Here is an 18,400-nt window from a genome sequence, read left to right as displayed (position 1 = left end):
AATCGTTTGTAAACTGAAAATGAAGTAGTATTCAAAAACAAATCTGATTAGTGCTGAGATGCAGGGGCGGACCTAGCATATAAGAAGGGGCAACCTCCGCTACGGCTTGGCGCTTCAGTGGTAGTGTAAAATTAGTGTAAATTTTGGAAAAATTTAACGTTTTTACGATTTCGTTACGGCTTTTTTATAAAACGTTACGGCTTGGCGGATTTTCTAGATCCGCCACTGCTGAGATGTGAGCTTAAGTCTTTGGATCTTGTGTAAAAAAATCTGAAACTATAGAACGGAAGCAGTCAGTAAACTGAAAATATAAGATTCAAGGACATACCTCACTAGTGTTGGGCTGCGAGTTGCAGGGGGGTCTCGTGTAGAAAAAACTAAAATTTAAAAACAGATGTCCGTTAGTGAACGGAATAGGAAGTAATTTTCAAGAACATATGCGACTAGTGATGGGTTGTGAGTTGCAGTCTTCAGATCTCGTGTAGAAAAAAAAAAAATTTGAAATGAAGAGTAGGTACCTTGAGACATGAGGATAAGATCCAATGGTAATGTTAAACATGAATAATATGACCAAGCACAATTAAAATCTGAGATATATTGTAAATAACACACACCTCTGCTTTCAAGCTTGGACTTCGGCCAACTGTCCTCCAATTGCTACACAGTAAAAATGAGAAAAGAAAAATATTTAACTTCGGGTTGGAAAACTGGTCAAAATGGATTCGTGTCTTAATGGACATTATATACTAGCATAGATTTGTAACTACAGGGTCTGGCAATTTCCACCACCCTTTTCATGACCATCCATTTTTGTACCAATAAAAGCTCCAACAACAACACTCCGCTTAAATGCTTTAGCTTTGTCAAATGCGGCTTGATCAATACTGCTATCCATTACAAATATAACAAGATGTGGTTTCTGCAGGATGACAAACACCATTCTTTGAGCGAACTCCCTTCATAACTCAAATATATATATATATATATAAAACAGTTTAAAGAACATGATAACCAATTACCGTTGCTTCAAATAGATAATACCCATTACCTGACCATGAACATGATCAACTGAAATGTCAAAATAGCCCATCGATTTCCCAGAAGGAAGATCACAAGCAAGAACTCGATCTGCTCCTGCTTCGGCTATCAGATTCACAACAAGTTTAGCAGTCTATTACACATAACTTTTAGCAGTAATAAGCTGGAAATATGTGTCAGTTATGCTAAGTCAGGTTGTAAAGATTAATAGTTCTTTAATTTTTTTTAAGTATATTGTAGCTAGTCATTCGCTTTCCTAATTTTCCAACTTAGTAGATATAGTTGAATTCTGGATACAAGTGACAAAATTAGAACAGCAAGCTTAGCGCTCTACTTAGGTTTGCATCTAGTTGCTTCTGCTGTTTAATGTTTATGCAGATAACAGTATTAATGGTTTTAGCAAATGCTCTGCGACAAGCGTCCATCATGATCAGAAGCTTAAAATGAATTATAACGCTTAAAATATATAATAAAAATTAATATATATATATATATATATATATATATATATATATATATATATATATATATATATCATTTTTTTTATTTCGGGCCCTCCAAGAACAGGTTGCTAAAGAAAATCTAAATGTTCAGTTTCTCAAGACCGATGATCAGGTCGCTGATGTCTTTCACGAAATCTCTGTCTTCACAAAGATTCGAGTTCTTGAGGTCCAAGTTGCAGGTCGTTCCCCGCCCTCAACTTTCGGGGGAATGTTAGACAAATAAAAAAGTTAGACAAATGTTTATTCTAGAGAGTAGCTAAGTGCATTTATGTAATCTATATATAGTCTCTCTTATTATGTTTTTTTATCAACAAAAACAACAACCATACCCAGTAAATCCCAAAAATAGCAGAGCTACTTATAGGGTCTGGGGAGGGTGGGATGTAGACAAACCTTGCCTCAATTCCTAGGGATAGAGAGGCTGCTTTCAGAGAGACCCTCGGCTCCAAAACGAACAGCATACCAACATACCAAGTCAAAGAATATAGAAACAAGAAGTTTTGGGTTGATTGAGAACATACCTGACTAGTGCGGTTAGAAACTGCAGTTTTGGGTTCTCTTGTATAAAAACAGAAATTTCATAACGAAAGTCAGTGTAAAACTACAAAACGAAGTACTGATCATACCTTGACTAGTGTAATTATGAACGACAATTTTGTGGTCTCGTGTTGAAAAAATTTAATTCTAAAACAAAGGACGGTTAATAAACTAAAAAATAAAGTAATATTGGTGAACATACCTGACTAGTGAGCATATTGGGGTTTGTATAGAAATTTTTCGTGAACATACCTGACACATGCGGGTTGTGAGCTGTTGTTTTGGGGTCTGCTGTCGAAAAAAAAAATTAAAAGAAAATTGGTTATTCTAGGAAAAATGAAGTACTATTCTAAAACGTACCTTACTAGTGAGGCTGTGAATTGTAGTTTTGGGGTCTTAGGTAAAAAACCGAAACTTCAAAACAAAAGTCGGTTATTAAACTGAAAACGAATTACTATTCGGGGCATACCTGAGTTGTCCTTGGCTGTAAAATAATATTTGAAAACTTTCTAAATGTAATCGTAATTTCTTGAATATTCTTAATGACTATCGAAAATATATATACAGAGATTACGCCCAAAAAACTAGAAGCTAAACTAGGAAAGAAATAAATACAAATACAAACTAATAATAATCTCCTAATATACAATATATCTTCTAGGCTAGGAGTTAGCTACAAAGTTTAAATTTTCTAAGAAGTGTAAAAAGCCATAAAACATAAAAATGTCAATCATAAACACACCCAAAACCCGCAAATAACAAAATGAAGATTACTAAAACAACATGTATGTGGATGATAAAGCTCTGATTATCGAATTACAAACATTATTGTGTTTTATGTTGATTAGCATATTGTGTTTTATATTCATAGTTCTATGATTGTGTGTTTAAAGTTTTTATGGACTATTAAGGTTTGAATATGGTATTTTAGTAATCTTTACTTTGTTATTTGTGGGTTTTAGGTGTGTTTTATGGCTGAAATTATAGTGTTTTATGACTTTTTGCACTTTTTTAGGAAATTTGGATTTTGTAGCCGAACCCTACCCTATCTTCTAAAAACTTGACATAATAAAATGGAAGTCGATTAGTAAACCGAGAAGAAATTAAGAATCATGAGCATACGTTGCGTGTGTTTCGCTGTGAGCTACAATCTTCAAGCCTCATGTAGAAAAAAATGTGAAACTTAAAACAGAGGACGGGTGGTAAAACTGAAAAAAAAAAAAAAAAGAAGTAAGATTCTAGAACATACCTCAATAGTGTTAGGTTATGAGCACAGCCGTCTTTGAGTCTCGCGAAGAAAAACCTAAATTTGCAAAGAGAAGTCGTTTAGTAAACAGACCACTGGGTCTTGGCCCAGTGGCCACCGACATCCTCGCTAACTCTCTCGGGGACCCTCACACGGAGAGGTCTTGGGTTCGATCCCACTCGAGTATGACAAGAGGATATTTACCGCCAGGGATCTTTGTCGGGTAGTGAACTGGGAGGGGAGATCCCCTCCGCGGCTAAGGATACCGTGCACCTATCCTTTTTTAGTAAACAGACCAGACTAGTGCTGAGTTGTTAGGTGCAGTCTTCAAGTCTCGTATTGAAAAGCTATAAATTATAAACCCGTAGCTGGTTAAACAGAAAATGATGTAATATCCGAGAACATACCTCAATAGTGTTAGGCTTTGAGAAGCTGTCTTTGAGTCTCGTGTAAAACACATGAAATTCCTTAAACGATCGTCGGTTAGTAAATTGTAAAGGAAGAAATATTCGAAAACTTAACTGACTAGTGTTGGGGTTATGACCTGGAGTCTTCAAGTCTCGTGAATAACCTATAAGTTTAAATTGGAAGCCAGTTGTAAACTGAAAAGAAAGTACAATTCGAGAACATACTTCAATAGTATTAGTCTTTGAGTCTCATGAAGAAAAACCTAAAATTGCAAAGAGAAGTCATTTGAGAACAGACCAGACTAGCGCTGAGTTGTGAGATGCAATGCATTCTTCAAGTCCTGTATAGAAAAACCTGCATTATAAAATGGGCGCTGGTTATTAAACAGAGAAAGATGTAATATTCGAAAACATACCTGCCTAGTGCGGGGCTATGAGTTGCAGCCTTGGGATCTCATGTAGAAAAATGTGTACTTTAAAACGAAAGTTGGTTAGTAGGTGTAACATGCCGACTACTTATGGGCTGTGATAAGCTGTAGGTTTCAAGTAACGTGCAGAAAAAAAATGACATTTTAAAACAGAAGTCGCTTAGTAAACTTAAAATGAAGGTTCAAGAACATAACTACCTAATGCTTGGCTGTGAGGTGCAGTCTTCTGGTCCCGTGTGAAATACATGAAATTCTAAAACAAAATTCGGTTAATAAATTGAAAGGGTAGTTATATTTGAAAACATACCAGACTAGTGTTGGGTTATGAGCTTGAGTCTTCAATAAAAGGACCCGTGTTTAATTATAAAACTTGGATCAATTTAGATATGCTTGAATGAACAATATATGAATATGAGTATGCACATGAATGTGCAGGGACTCTCTTGGTGAAACAGAGATACAAAGAACCACACACTAATATTCTATTTCACACACTTACAAATGTCGTCGTTAATGGGCATTTATACCCTTACATGAAACGTTCAGATAACCATTAAACTAAATGACACAACCTAAACCAATCAGCACAATAATACAAACAGACACACTTTCTTTTAAGCACAGTTTGACTTCTAATTACATCAAATTTCTTGATTATAAATATTCCAACATTCAAGTCTCGTGAAGACCGTAAAATTTTAAAATGGCAGTCGATAGTAAACTGAAAAGGAAGTAATATTTGAGAACATACCTCACTGGCTCACTAGTGCTAGGCTGTGAGTTGTGGTCTTTGGGTCTCGTGTAGAAAAAACAGAATTTTTGAAAGGAAGTCGGTCAGTAACTAAAAATGAAATAATAAATGGGAACATACCTCACTAGTGTTGGGCTGTGAGTTGCTGTCTTAGAGTCTCATGTAGAAAAACCTGACATTTTAAAACCAAAATCAGTTTGTAAACTGAAAATGAAGTAATATTCAAGAACTTACCTGATTAGTAAAATGAAAAAGATATAAGATTCCAGAAATTTAAAAATAGATGCCAGTTGATAAGGAAATAACATTGAGAGCACACGTGACTAGTGATGGGCTGTGAGTTGCAGTCTTCAGGTTCCTGTAGAAAAACTTGAAATTTTGAAATGGAAATTGGTTAGCAAACTGAAAAGGAAGTAAGAATCATGAGCATACGTGACTAGTGTTACGCTGTGGGCTGTAATTATTGAGTCTTGTGTAGAAAAATGTGAAATTTTAAAGCAGACAACGGTTAGTAAAACTGAAAAGGAAGAATAATTCCAGAAAATACCTGACTATTTCTGGGTTGTGAGCTGCAAAGGATTAGGTTATGCAGGATAACTACATTTGTGTCAGCTCCTGCATCCAGAATATAGAACCCACATCAGAAAGTCAAACGGTTTGTACACGCCACATCAGAAAAAAGTCAATGTAGTCAGCAATACAATTTTTAAAACCCTTTTAAAATATAACACAACCCAAATCAGCTCGTTCCAAAGAATTTTTTAATTGCTTGCTATCTCCAAATACACATACAATCAAGCATTGAGAAAGGTATATGTAATTCTTTTGAAAACAGCTACATATAGAACTATGGGTAAGATGTAACCTCAAAGATATTATGAAAGCATGGTTATAGATACTACTACTTAAATTAAATGATGATCACAGTTTGCTGCATCATTTGTGTATAAGTACTTATTATCAAGTCTCTACTTTGCTAATGCAACCTATTCTAATAAAAAAAAAATTAAATTTAAAACTAATTACACGTTGAATGTTACTTGAATGCTAGGGACGGATCAGAAGTCAATCAGTCAAAAGACAAATTAATTACATGAGTCCTTGTGAAGGAAGTAGCTCTGAAACAGTGCTGCCTATATGAATCTGGCACCGGTTTCTGTCTGTATACATTGAACTATTCAGTTTCTAAAACAGCAATGAACGAACAAGTACAAACATAGAGATTATAAAGAAAACCGAAACAAGTTTCATAAGAACTTCAGAAATCAAACAGAGGAAATGAAAACAGAAACAACATTTAAGAAAATAAAAACAGAATATATGTGATCCAAAAATCAAACAGAAGCAACTTTCAGAATAACTAGAAATCAAAGATCTTTCTAGACAATTTGATTGATGTGTGTTCATGTGTTGGACCGTCTTAAAATGTTTAAACAGATTATAACCTAATTGGGTTGATAGCAAGTTATATAAGTCGCTCATGAATCAAAGTCCAAACTTATTAAATCACTGGTGAGTTTCTAACACGGAGGTACCCCAGGGAAAGGATCAAATACAAAACAATCTTAACCTAGGAAGTGTAGGAAACCGGGTCAAACGAACTCCGATTGATCTCATTCCAGTAGCGTTGGAACCGTCTCGTCGAATCTTGTTCAAATATATATAGTGTTTAGCTTTTAGGGTTTAGAGTTTAACTTTTCTGTTTTAGCTTTAGGGTTTAGCATTGGTATTTAGGGTTTAGCTTTAGGGTTCAATGTTTAGGGTTTTGCTTAGGGTTGTTTCGATTTTAGATTTTAGAATTATGGTTTAGGATTTAGCTTTAGGGTTTAGGGTTAAAGGGTTTTGGTTTCTGGTTAGGTTTCGACGAGGCGGTTCCAACGCCGCTGGAATGAGCTCCACCAGAGTTCGTTTGACCCGCTTTCCTACACTTCCTATGTTAAGGACATTTTGTACCGGATCTTTACCCAGGTACTACACTAATCAAGCATAAGTTAAAGAAAGCTATTGCAGTGTACAAGGTTGTATATCAATTACTAATCCAATAGAAATTAAACATAAATCAATAAATTTGATATGCTGTAAACATAAAAGGAAGTAAGATTCGAGAACATATCTAACTAATGCTGAAGTATGAGCGGCCGTCTTAGGGTCTCGTGTATAAAAACTTTACATAATAAATTTGAAATAACAATCATGAGCATACATTGCTAGTGCTAGGCTGTGAGCTGCAGTCTTCGAGTCTCATGTAGAAAAATGTGACACTTAAAATAGATGACGGTAAGTAAAACAGAAAAAATGTAAGATTCCAGAACATACCTCGATAGTGTTAGGCCTTTGAGTCTTGTGAAGAAGAACCAGAGATTATAAAGAGTAGTCGTTTAGTAAACCTGCAAACCTGTTTTTTATCTAGCATTCAGGTCTCATGTAAAATTCATGAAATTCTAAAACGAAAGTCGAAAACATATCTGACTGGTGCTGGGCTATGAGCTAGTCTTCAAGTCTCGTGAAGAACCTAAAAGTTTAAACTTGAAGGCAACGGAAAACTGAAAAAAAGTACCATTCAAGACCATACCTCACTAGTGCTAGGCTGTGAGTTGCGTCTAATGAAAGCTCTTCTTCTTCAATCCTCCTCATATAATGCTAGTACAATTCACGTGTGTTGTGTAATAATATAATGCTAGTATCTAGGGGCCGCAGATAGAGAATCATGACACTAACCTAGCATGAAACAGGTTAGAGTTGGGGATAAATGGGTAGCATGAAACAGGTAGTTGGAGATAAATGGGTTTGGGTAATACTCAGGCATTCACGTCAACATGACTAACTGTCTAGTTATTTGTGTCGACCTGCCAACCTGCTTTCAACCTGCAAACCTGTTTTTTATCTAGCTTTTATGTTTTTTTTAGTGACCCACCAACCCATGTTTCAGGTTACCCATAGTGTGGCACATCCAGGTTAGGGTCTGGACAAATTGGGTTACACGAACCTGGTAACCATTTAAAGTTCAATGCATGAAATATTAAATAAGCACTAAAATTTTAACACAAATAAACCAAAATAAAAAGACAGAGAACATGACACTTACACACTAAGAGCTCCACCACCCTTTGCATGACCATCCATTTTTGTACCCATAAGAGCTCCAACAACAACACTCTGCTAAAATGCTTGAGCATGGTCAAATGCCGCTTAACCAATCTTTAGGGTCTCATGTAGAAAAAACATAAATTTTAAAACGGAAATCGGTTAGTAAACATAAAAAGAAGTAAGATTCAAGAACATATCTGACTAATGACAAAGTGTGAGCTGCCGTCTTAGGGTCTCGTGTAGAAAAACTTGACATAATAAAATGAAAGCCGGTCAGTAAATTGTTAAGCAATTAAGAATCATGAGCATGACACTTACACACTAAGAGCTCCACCACCCTTTGCATGACCATCCATTTTTGTACCCATAACAGCTCCAACAACAACACTCTGCTAAAATGCTTGAGCATGGTCAAATTCCGCTTAACCAATCTTTAGAGTCTCATGTAGAAAAAACATAAATTTTAAAACGGAAATCGGTTAGTAAACATAAAAAGAAGTAAGATTCAAGAACATATCTGACTAATGACAAAGTGTGAGCTGCCGTCTTAGGGTCTCGTGTAGAAAAACTTGACATAATAAAATGAAAGCCGGTCAGTTAATTGTTAAGCAATTAAGAATCATGAGCATACGTGGCTAGTTTGCTACGCTGTGAGCTCCAGTCTTTAAGTCTCATGTAGAAAATTGTGAAACTTAAAACAGAGGACTGTTAGTAAAACTAAAAAAAAAGGGATTCGAGAACATACCTCAATAGTGTTAGGTTGTGAGCAGCGGTCTTTGAGTCTCATGAATGAAAAAAAAAAACTAAAATTACTAAGGGAAGTCATTTAGTAAACCGAAAAGGAAGTAAAATTCGAGAACAGAACAGACTAGATTAGTGCTGAGTTGTGAGTTGCAGTCTTCAAGTCTCATATAGAAAAACCTGAAATTATAAACCGGTAGCTAGTTAGCAAACAGAAAAAGGCGTAATATTCAAGAAGATACCTGCCTAGTGCGGGGCTGAGAATTGCAGCCTTGGGGTCTAGTGTAGAAAAATTTGTACTTTAAAACGAAAGTTGGTTAGTAAGTAGAACACACCAACTACATCTGGGCTGTGATAAGCTGTAGGTATCAAGTCTCATGTAGAAGAAAAAAATGAAATTTTAAGTTCTTGGTAAACTTAAAATGAAGTAACCTAAAAGGCATCATTAACAAACCTGCAGTTGGATTGTCAATAGCAGCCCGTAAGTCCGATGTAGAAATGCCTGAAATAAAACAGAAAAGAAAGTAGAATAGTAAAACTGAAAGGAAGCATGATTCCAAAAAATACCCGACTATTTCTGGGTTGTGAGCTGCAGACGGTTGTAATGTGTTTTATTTAAGATATGCAAATCATGTAGCCGTTATAAAGATCGAGTGTCTGCTGGTTTGATATTCTGGATCTAACAGATACGATCATCTCCAAACCTGACTCTGTGTACAGTTGAGTGAAATTCACAGGCTCATGCCTGCTTGACATGATAGTTAAATCGCCAACTCTTGCAACCACCAAAAGAAAAAAAAAAAAAAAAACACCAAATGAACAATTGCAGATTACATTTGGCTCAGTGTCTTGCGAAAAACGAATTAAAAACAGCTTGTTATGACTAAGGACATCTGCAGGTGTCTGTCTCATCAATTCATTACAAGAATCCACAAAATAATGGTATTCAAATATTTACAATAATAAAGCATGATAACTAACATAATAAAAACTTACTGAGGTAGAAATAAATTTTACTTTCTCTTGCTAGCAAGGTAATCAAGTATGACGGGCTAGTGATGAAAAAAAAAGCAAATTAATGAAATTTTTTGATAACCGAAACACAAAAATATAAGGCACAATAAATATCAGCAAGTACTTTTTAATCAAACAGTAATGATATAAAAAAAACTGAATATAATCATAGATGTGATGACTCGATAAGCAAGTTCACATCGATGCAGATTTAACCAGAGTGACTATATTTACAGCAACTATCAAATAGATAATACCCATTACCTGACCATGAACATGATCAACTGGAATGTCAAAAGGGCCCATCGATTTCCCAGAATGAAGATCACATGCAAGAACTCGATCTGCTCCTGCTTCGGTATCAGATTAGCAACAAGTTTAGCTGCAATAGACACCCAAAAGAAACACAACATTTCCAATATGAAATTTTGAAATGAAAATCGGTTAGTAAAAATCATGAGCATACATGACTAGTGCTAGGCTGTGGGCTGCAGGCTTAAGAGTCTCGTGTAGAAAGACGTGAAATTTTAAAACAGGCGACATTTAGTAAAACTGAAAAGGAATAACGATTCCAGAAAATGCCTGACCAATTCTGGGTTGTGAGCTGCAGACGGTTGTAATGCGTTTCATTTATGACATGCTAAGGTGTTTAGACTAAGTTATTTTAGATAGACAAGTGTATTATTATTGAGGGTATCAAATTGTAATTAGTTTCTCTATATATAGGGCCTTGTATTCATATTCTATCAATCAATCAATAACAACCGTATTCAATACCAAGATTTAACTTAAGGATTACGGTTCTATAGTGGGTCCATAAAAACAGAATTTCAATGGTTCAGTAATTTGATAATTTCATAAAAACGGTTTGTATATACAAATCAACGAGTACAAACTCCTAAAAAAAACTGAAGTTTGTAAAGTAAGTTGGTTGGTAAACGAGAGAAAAAATAAGATCTATTAACATACCTGGCATGTAGGCGCTGTGAGCGTAGATTTGAGGTCTCATGTAGAAAAACAAAAAATTTAAAACGAAAATCAGTTAGTAAACTATAAAAATGAAGTTTTGGGGTCTGGTGTAAAAAACATAAGTTAAAACAAAAGTCAATTGGTAAAACGGAAAACAAAGCACAATGCAGAACATACCTGATTTGTGCTAGGTGTTAACTTTTAAATGGAATCGATTAGTACCTGACTGCAGTTTTGGGGTCTCGTGTAAAATAATATGAGATTTTGTATAGAAAGTTAGTCAGTAAAAAAGAAGCAAATTTGAGAACATGCATGTCTGATGTCGGGCTGTGAACTGCATTATTCGGGTCAGGTGTAGAAAAACAGAAACTTTCAAACGATAGTCGGTTGGCAAACGGAAAAGATAATAAAAGATCCTTGAACATACCTGACATGTGTTACACTGATGTTAAAACGAAAATCGGTTGGTAAACTAAATATAAAGTATTATTCAAGACTATACCTGACATGTGCTTAGATCCCAACACATTGCAGCAGTGAACTGTAATTTCAGGATCTCATGTAAAAAAAAGATTTCATCTTCGAAAACATAGCTGCCTAGTGCGGGGCTGCGAGTTGCAGTCATGGGATCTCGTGTAGAAAAATTTGTACTTGAAAACAAAAGTAGAACATACCAACTACTTCTGGGCTGTGATAAGCTGTAGGGTTAAGTCTCGTTTAAGAAAAAATGAAACTTTTAAACAGAAATGATGTAAAAATAACTTGTACGTCAAAATCAAAGTAGGTTAGTAACACTGAAAAAAAAAAGTAAAACATACCTGACTACATCTGGGCTGTGATCAGCTGTAGTGTTGGGCCCCGTGTAGGTAAAATGAAAATTTTAATAGAGAAGTCCGTGGTAAATTTAAAAAGTAGTAAGACTCAAGAACATAACCACCTAGTGCTGGGCTGTGAGCTGCAGCCTTCTGGTCTCGTGTAAAATTATATTCTTTTCGTGTAAAAATTTAATAGAGAAGTCCTTAGTAAATCTTATATTCTTTTCAGTTTACCAACCGCTTCCGTTTTATAGTTTCGGATTTTTTACACATGACCCGAAGACTGCAGCTCACATCTCAATCATTAATAACTAAATCTTCCCTGATATTTATTTATTTATTTTTTTTCTTTGCAGAAACTGGAGAGTAAGTTTAGGTGTACTTCTTCAATGTCTTCAGCAGAATCAATAGATTGAGAGGACATAAGTCGACTACTGTTTCAAACCAGAGGTTGTTCTTCTGCTTCTTCAACTTCATCTGGAATTGATGAGCTCCCAACTTCCAACCTATTGTAAGTTACAAAGAAATTATTTAACAAATAAACCAGAGCTGGCAATTTCAACCCATTAATGTATGGGTCGGTTTGGATTGTATTTTATCTCAAACAAAACAAACGGGCCGAACAAGTCAAATAGGTTCAAAGTCATCCAATTTTATTTTTAATGCATATGTCCTCCTCAATCATTTAGTTTATAGATATAGCTTAGCATTGTAATAGTATTGTCTTTCTAAAAACGGAATAATATTCGAGGACAAACGTAACTAGTGCTGAGATGTGAGCTGCAGTCTTTGGGTCTTGTATTGGGCTGCGAGTTGCAGTCTATAGATCTCGTGTATAAAAACATGAAATTTTTAAATGGAGATCGGTTAGTAAACTGAAAAGGAAGCAACAATCATGAGTATAAGTGATTAGAACCTTCCGTTCTGATGCGTTCCACTTCAGTTCCTTGTTGGCGTAAAGCTTTCTCTTGCTCGGCAGTCTGGAAAAGACCAATGTTAAGGAGGAAGGAGAAAACATAGCAGGAGTGCTTTATCACATTATGAAAATGTTAAAAAGAAGTAAACCTTTAAAGATAGAGACTAGAGAGACTGCTTGTGGAGCACTTGGTCTCTGGGACATTTTCTGTTGCAGTCTCTGTGACATCCTCGATTCTAGGAGCATGTCAGGAACGTTCTGATTATGTAGTGGGGCCGGGCTCATCCTTGACCTCAATGGGAATCTGTCTAACTTCTCCGGGATGGGAGATAAATGGTTCACAAATTCTGAGCCCTGGTCCGCTATCAGATATACTTCTGGTGAAGTTCGGGTCAACTTGTGGAGCAGCAACAGGCGTTTCATGACTTCTAAAACAGTAGTATAGAGAAATGTTTCAAAAAGTAAGAAGGTGAAAAAAAAAATTATGATTCGTGTTTCTGATTATGTGCCATATGATTCGTGGTTGGTAAACGAAAAAGAAAGTAAGATCCATTAACATACCTGGCAATTGGCATGTAGCCGCTGTGAGCGTAGTTTTGAGGTCTCGTGTAGAAAAACAAAACTTTTTAAACAAAGATCGGTTAGTAAACTAAAAATGAAGTCTAGGGTCTCGTATAAAAAACATAAATTTTAAAACTTGAAACTTTTAAAAGGAAGTCAGATAGTAAACTAAAAATGAAATAATATTCGAGAACATACCAAACTAATGTGGGGCCGTGAGCTGCCGTCTTAGGGTCTCTTGTGAAAAAAGTTGGCATTTTTAAGCGGAAATCGTTTGTAAACTGAAAATGAAGTAGTATTCAAAAACAAATCTGATTAGTGCTGAGATGTGAGCTTAAGTCTTTGGATCTTGTGTAAAAAAATCTGAAACTATAGAACGGAAGCAGTCAGTAAACTGAAAATATAAGATTCAAGGACATACCTCACTAGTGTTGGGCTGCGAGTTGCAGGGGGGTCTCGTGTAGAAAAAACTAAAATTTAAAAACAGATGTCCGTTAGTGAACGGAATAGGAAGTAATTTTCAAGAACATATGCGACTAGTGATGGGTTGTGAGTTGCAGTCTTCAGATCTCGTGTAGAAAAAAAAAAAATTTGAAATGAAGAGTAGGTACCTTGAGACATGAGGATAAGATCCAATGGTAATGTTAAACATGAATAATATGACCAAGCACAATTAAAATCTGAGATATATTGTAAATAACACACACCTCTGCTTTCAAGCTTGGACTTCGGCCAACTGTCCTCCAATTGCTACACAGTAAAAATGAGAAAAGAAAAATATTTAACTTCGGGTTGGAAAACTGGTCAAAATGGATTCGTGTCTTAATGGACATTATATACTAGCATAGATTTGTAACTACAGGGTCTGGCAATTTCCACCACCCTTTTCATGACCATCCATTTTTGTACCAATAAAAGCTCCAACAACAACACTCCGCTTAAATGCTTTAGCTTTGTCAAATGCGGCTTGATCAATACTGCTATCCATTACAAATATAACAAGATGTGGTTTCTGCAGGATGACAAACACCATTCTTTGAGCGAACTCCCTTCATAACTCAAATATATATTAAAAAAAAAAAACAGTTTAAAGAACATGATAACCAATTACCGTTGCTTCAAATAGATAATACCCATTACCTGACCATGAACATGATCAACTGAAATGCATTTGCTTCAAAAAAAAAAACAGTTTAAAGAATGAAGATCACAAGCAAGAACTCGATCTGCTCCTGCTTCGGCTATCAGATTCACAACAAGTTTAGCAGTCTATTACACATAACTTTTAGCAGTAATAAGCTGGAAATATGTGTCAGTTATGCTAAGTCAGGTTGTAAAGATTAATAGTTCTTTAATTTTTTTTAAGTATATTGTAGCTAGTCATTCGCTTTCCTAATTTTCCAACTTAGTAGATATAGTTGAATTCTGGATACAAGTGACAAAATTAGAACAGCAAGCTTAGCGCTCTACTTAGGTTTGCATCTAGTTGCTTCTGCTGTTTAATGTTTATGCAGATAAAATTATTCAAATCCAAAGTAAGGGATAACCGTATTAATGGTTTTAGCAGATGCTCTGCGACAAGCGTCTATCATGATCAGAAGCTTAGAATGAATTATAACGCTTAAAATATATAATAAAAATTAAAAAATATATATAAAATCATTTTTTTTTTATTTCGGGCCCTCCAAGACTTGGGCGGCGGGTGGTTCGACCCGGCCAGCCCCAAAACCAGCTTTGTTGACAACAAAACTTCATACTGCAGAGATGTGAGCTACAATCTTTATGGTCTCGTGTAGAAAACCATAAATTTTAAAGCGGAAGTCGGTTTGTAAACATAAAAAGAAAGTAAGATTAAGGAACATATTTTACTAATGCTGAAGTGTGAGCTACAGTCTTAGGGTCTCGTGTAGAAAGAAAAACATGGCATAATAAAACGGAAGTCGGTTAGTAAACTGAGAAGGAATTACGAATCATGAGCATACGTGGCTAGTGCTTTGCTGTGAGCTACAGTCTACAACTATCTTGTAGAAAAATGTGAAACTTATAACAGAGGACTGTTAGTGAAACTAAAAAAGAAGTTAGATTCGAGAACAAACCTCAAGAGTGTTAGCCTGTGACCAGTCGTCTTTGAGTCTCCTGAAAAAAAAAAATAAAAAAAAAACAACTAAAATTATAAAGGTGAGTCGTTTAATAAACTGAAAAGGAAGTAAAATTCGAGAACAGAACAGACCAGACTAGTGCTGAGTTGTGTGGTGCAGTCTTCAAGTCTTGTATAGAAAAACCTGAAATTATAAAACGTGAGCTGGTTATTAAACAGAAAAAGATGTAATATTCAAGAACATACCTGCCTAGTGCGGGTGCTGCTAGTTGCAGCCTTTGGGTCTAGTGTAGAAAAACTTGTAACCACCTAGTGCTGTGATCAGCTGTAGTGTTGGGTCTCGTGTAGGAAAAAATGAAATTTTAATAGAAAAGTCCTTGGCAAATTTAAAATGAAGTATGATTCAAGAACATAACCACCTAGTGCTGGGCTGTGAGCTGCAGCCTTCTGGTCTCGTGTAAAATTCATGAAATTCTAGAATGAAAGTCGGTTAGTAAATTGAAAAGGAATTAATATTCAAAAACAAACTGGACTTGAAAAGTTTGTTGAGATTGTTGAAATCCATCCAGGCCCAAAACATCTTTTCCAAAGCATTGTAAAGTAGCTCAACCTGAAAGATATATGTGCCAGGCCCAAGCTGCCTATAATTCCAAAAATAAACCCAAACATAAGTTTGAACAATTCTAGGCCAAGCCAAACTAGTGTTGGGCTGTGACTGTGAGCTGCTGCCTTAGTATCTCATGCAGGAAAACTTGACAGTTTTAAACGGAAATCAGTTTATAAACTAAAAATGAAGTAATATTCGAGAACAAACCCGATTAGTGCTGAGATGTCAATGTCTCCATTTCTTCCACCTCAACCATCTTAGACCCCCTTGGTTCTGATGGTCCCACTTCAGATCATTGTTGGCGTAAAGCTTAATTTCTCTTGCTCAGCAGTCTGAAAAAGATCATTGTTAAGTAGAAAGGAGAAAACTTAGCAGGAGTGTTTTATCACATTATGAAAATGGTAAAAAGTAAACCTTTAAAGATAGAGAGACTGCTTGCGCCAATTCTGGGAATCTTGTTTGGAAGCTCCAATTGCAGCCCGAATCATTTCTTCTTCACTACCATAATCCAGTAAATCACCAACTTGTGGAGCACTTGGTCTCTGGGACATGTTCTATTGCAGTCTCAGTGACATCCTCGATTCTAGGAGCATGTCCAGAACGTGCTGATTTTGTAGCCGGGCCCATCCTTGACCTCAATGGGAATCTGTCTAGCTTCTCTTGGATGGGAGATGAACGGTTCACCAGTTCTGAGCCCTGGTCCGCTATCAAATACACTTCTGGTGAAGTTCGGGTCAACTTGTGGAGAAGCAATAGACGTTTCATGACATCTAGAACAGTAGTATAGAGAAATGTTTCAAAAAGTAAAAAGGTGAAAAAAAGACTTATAATTAGTGTTTCTAATTATGTGCCATATGAAATTTAATGAATATGTTTCTATCTCTTTCGGTGAAATCTGCATTGACACAGCCTCATTGAGATCACCACCATGTTCCTGATAAGGAGCAAATGAAGAAGTTATTAATATCTATATACGAAACTCTATTTAATACATCAAATAATTTCCAAACATATATATACTTGAAATAAAGCATAGTTACAACGTACACACATGACACAAAGATAAGGAATATCAACCAACAATTTGACAACGATGTTCGTATCAATAAATGACAGATATTGGCTGACATTGATATTCAATTATGATTAAGATTAACAACATGAACAAGCAACATTCAATCATATTAATTTGCATCAAAAGCAACCAACAGAAAACATAACCATATATGCAGTGAACAAGGTTAAATACTGAATTACTAATCCAACTGTAAAAACATCAATCAATAGATCTGATATGCAGTAAACAGGGATTAAAACTTAAAACAGCAATTCCAAGGGCCAAAATAATACGAACATTTTGAGAGATAATACACTAATTAGATATTATATAATTCAAATTTAGAAATTGAATCCTTCAAATCTTGGCACAAAAACCCTAAGTCAAACAAAATTACGTTTAATTAAATTGAAAGGCAATCGAGAGCCTCCAATTCTCAAATACTGCAGCAATTGTTGTGATAGAGGAAGTAAAACACCAAAAACGAATAACATTATCATGCATGTAACAGAAAAGTACCAATTCTTCTCTTCACTTTCTCTCTCTAGAATACGTTGTGATCGAAATCCGCAACTCAATAACCTAACGAGAGCCAGACGCAATTTCGATTGATCGGCAGCCATTTCATCTCTTCATTTTCTCTCTCTAGATAGAAGATTTAAGTTAGAGAGAGAAAACTGTTTAGGTATCCATTAGCTTAATCTTAAAGAAGAAGTTAGAGAGAGAAAGCTTACAAGAACCAGAAGGACGCGAGTTTTCGAGATTGATCGTCAACCACTGCACTTTCTCTCTCTCTAGATATCAAAGAGAAGAAGTTAGAGAGAGAAACCTTACGAGAAGAAGTTAGAGGGAGAAAGCTTACGATAACGGAGCAAGTTTTCGAACGATCGTAAACCATCGCCATTTCGTCTCTGCACTTTCTCTCTCAAGAACAAAGGGAAGGGAAGCAGAAGTTAGAGAGAGAAGAAGTTTTGGATTAATCGTGATGAGTAGAAGTTATATAGAGAGAGAGAACTGTGCATCGGCAGGCATAGAGAATGCGTACCGCATATCATCCAACGGCTAGATTGGTGAGACATTCGTGATAATCGTACGTATCCGTTTGCATTCCATAACCGACGTCATCATTTTCTATATTGTTTGTTAGATTTATTTATTGATTTTATACTTTATAACCGATGATGGAAATTAATTTGTAACATGCACCAAATAGCTTAATATGCATGAATTTCAAATGAAGCATACCACAAAAGATTCAATAAATAACTTCAATGTTGGAGATTATTTTTTCTCTATCCGTTTATGTATAGATATGTAAACGATTTTATATGTTCTTAGAGGCCACACAGTGGGGTTTGGTGAGAGTCGGTGACCTTCCGGCCCCGGGTGAGAACACCACCCCTTCAATTATGAGGGAAAAGATTCACCGTAAATTTGGGAACTGTCGAACTCTGAGGAAGTGCATTGGATGAGTTTGCATTTGAGTAGTGTGTACTTAGAGAATAATGATGCATTTGGTGAGATGGTAGAGCAAAAGATAGATTTTAAATTTATTTTATTTTTTCCTTTTCCTTGCTTTAATTTATTTTGAAATGCATAGATAAATTGCACACACTTTGATGACT

The 18,400-nt window shown here is 35.6% G+C and overlaps 7 long non-coding RNA genes across 8 annotated transcripts; all 7 read right to left on the bottom strand.

Moving 5' to 3' along the window:
- Positions 1–340: 340 nt before the first annotated feature.
- LOC110883748 lies at positions 341–2,604 on the bottom strand. Its single transcript, XR_002560612.2, has 3 exons — positions 1,020–2,604; positions 615–919; positions 341–377 (listed from the first exon to the last, which is right to left on the bottom strand). It is a non-coding gene; the product is annotated as an uncharacterized LOC110883748 (long non-coding RNA).
- A 1,162-nt stretch (positions 2,605–3,766) lies between these two features.
- Positions 3,767–6,077, bottom strand: LOC110883747. The gene is made up of 5 exons (XR_004890994.1): positions 6,004–6,077; positions 5,458–5,525; positions 5,145–5,279; positions 4,030–5,082; positions 3,767–3,926 (listed from the first exon to the last, which is right to left on the bottom strand). It is a non-coding gene; the product is annotated as an uncharacterized LOC110883747 (long non-coding RNA).
- A 934-nt stretch (positions 6,078–7,011) lies between these two features.
- LOC118491254 lies at positions 7,012–8,772 on the bottom strand. The gene is made up of 3 exons (XR_004890993.1): positions 8,316–8,772; positions 7,996–8,245; positions 7,012–7,896 (listed from the first exon to the last, which is right to left on the bottom strand). It is a non-coding gene; the product is annotated as an uncharacterized LOC118491254 (long non-coding RNA).
- A 3,123-nt stretch (positions 8,773–11,895) lies between these two features.
- LOC110883745 lies at positions 11,896–13,071 on the bottom strand. Its single transcript, XR_002560610.2, has 4 exons — positions 13,014–13,071; positions 12,602–12,880; positions 12,300–12,516; positions 11,896–12,042 (listed from the first exon to the last, which is right to left on the bottom strand). It is a non-coding gene; the product is annotated as an uncharacterized LOC110883745 (long non-coding RNA).
- A 375-nt stretch (positions 13,072–13,446) lies between these two features.
- On the bottom strand, positions 13,447–14,180 carry LOC118491253. The gene is made up of 3 exons (XR_004890992.1): positions 14,125–14,180; positions 13,721–14,025; positions 13,447–13,483 (listed from the first exon to the last, which is right to left on the bottom strand). It is a non-coding gene; the product is annotated as an uncharacterized LOC118491253 (long non-coding RNA).
- A 778-nt stretch (positions 14,181–14,958) lies between these two features.
- LOC110883744 lies at positions 14,959–16,059 on the bottom strand. Of its 2 annotated transcripts, XR_002560608.2 has the most exons (5): positions 15,926–16,059; positions 15,531–15,752; positions 15,358–15,450; positions 15,244–15,295; positions 14,959–15,149 (listed from the first exon to the last, which is right to left on the bottom strand). It is a non-coding gene; the product is annotated as an uncharacterized LOC110883744 (long non-coding RNA). The 2 variants fall into 2 exon arrangements; XR_002560609.2 differs by having other exon boundaries at positions 15,358–15,436; positions 15,531–16,045.
- A 103-nt stretch (positions 16,060–16,162) lies between these two features.
- On the bottom strand, positions 16,163–17,672 carry LOC110883743. Its single transcript, XR_004890991.1, has 4 exons — positions 17,644–17,672; positions 17,510–17,567; positions 17,295–17,420; positions 16,163–16,652 (listed from the first exon to the last, which is right to left on the bottom strand). It is a non-coding gene; the product is annotated as an uncharacterized LOC110883743 (long non-coding RNA).
- Positions 17,673–18,400: the final 728 nt, after the last annotated feature.

Source organism: Helianthus annuus, chromosome 4 (genome assembly GCF_002127325.2).
Source record: "Helianthus annuus cultivar XRQ/B chromosome 4, HanXRQr2.0-SUNRISE, whole genome shotgun sequence".
Lineage (NCBI taxonomy): Eukaryota > Viridiplantae > Streptophyta > Magnoliopsida > Asterales > Asteraceae > Helianthus > Helianthus annuus.
The sequence above is the reverse complement of the archived record's forward strand: the minus strand, read 5'-3'. Positions and strand labels throughout refer to the sequence as shown.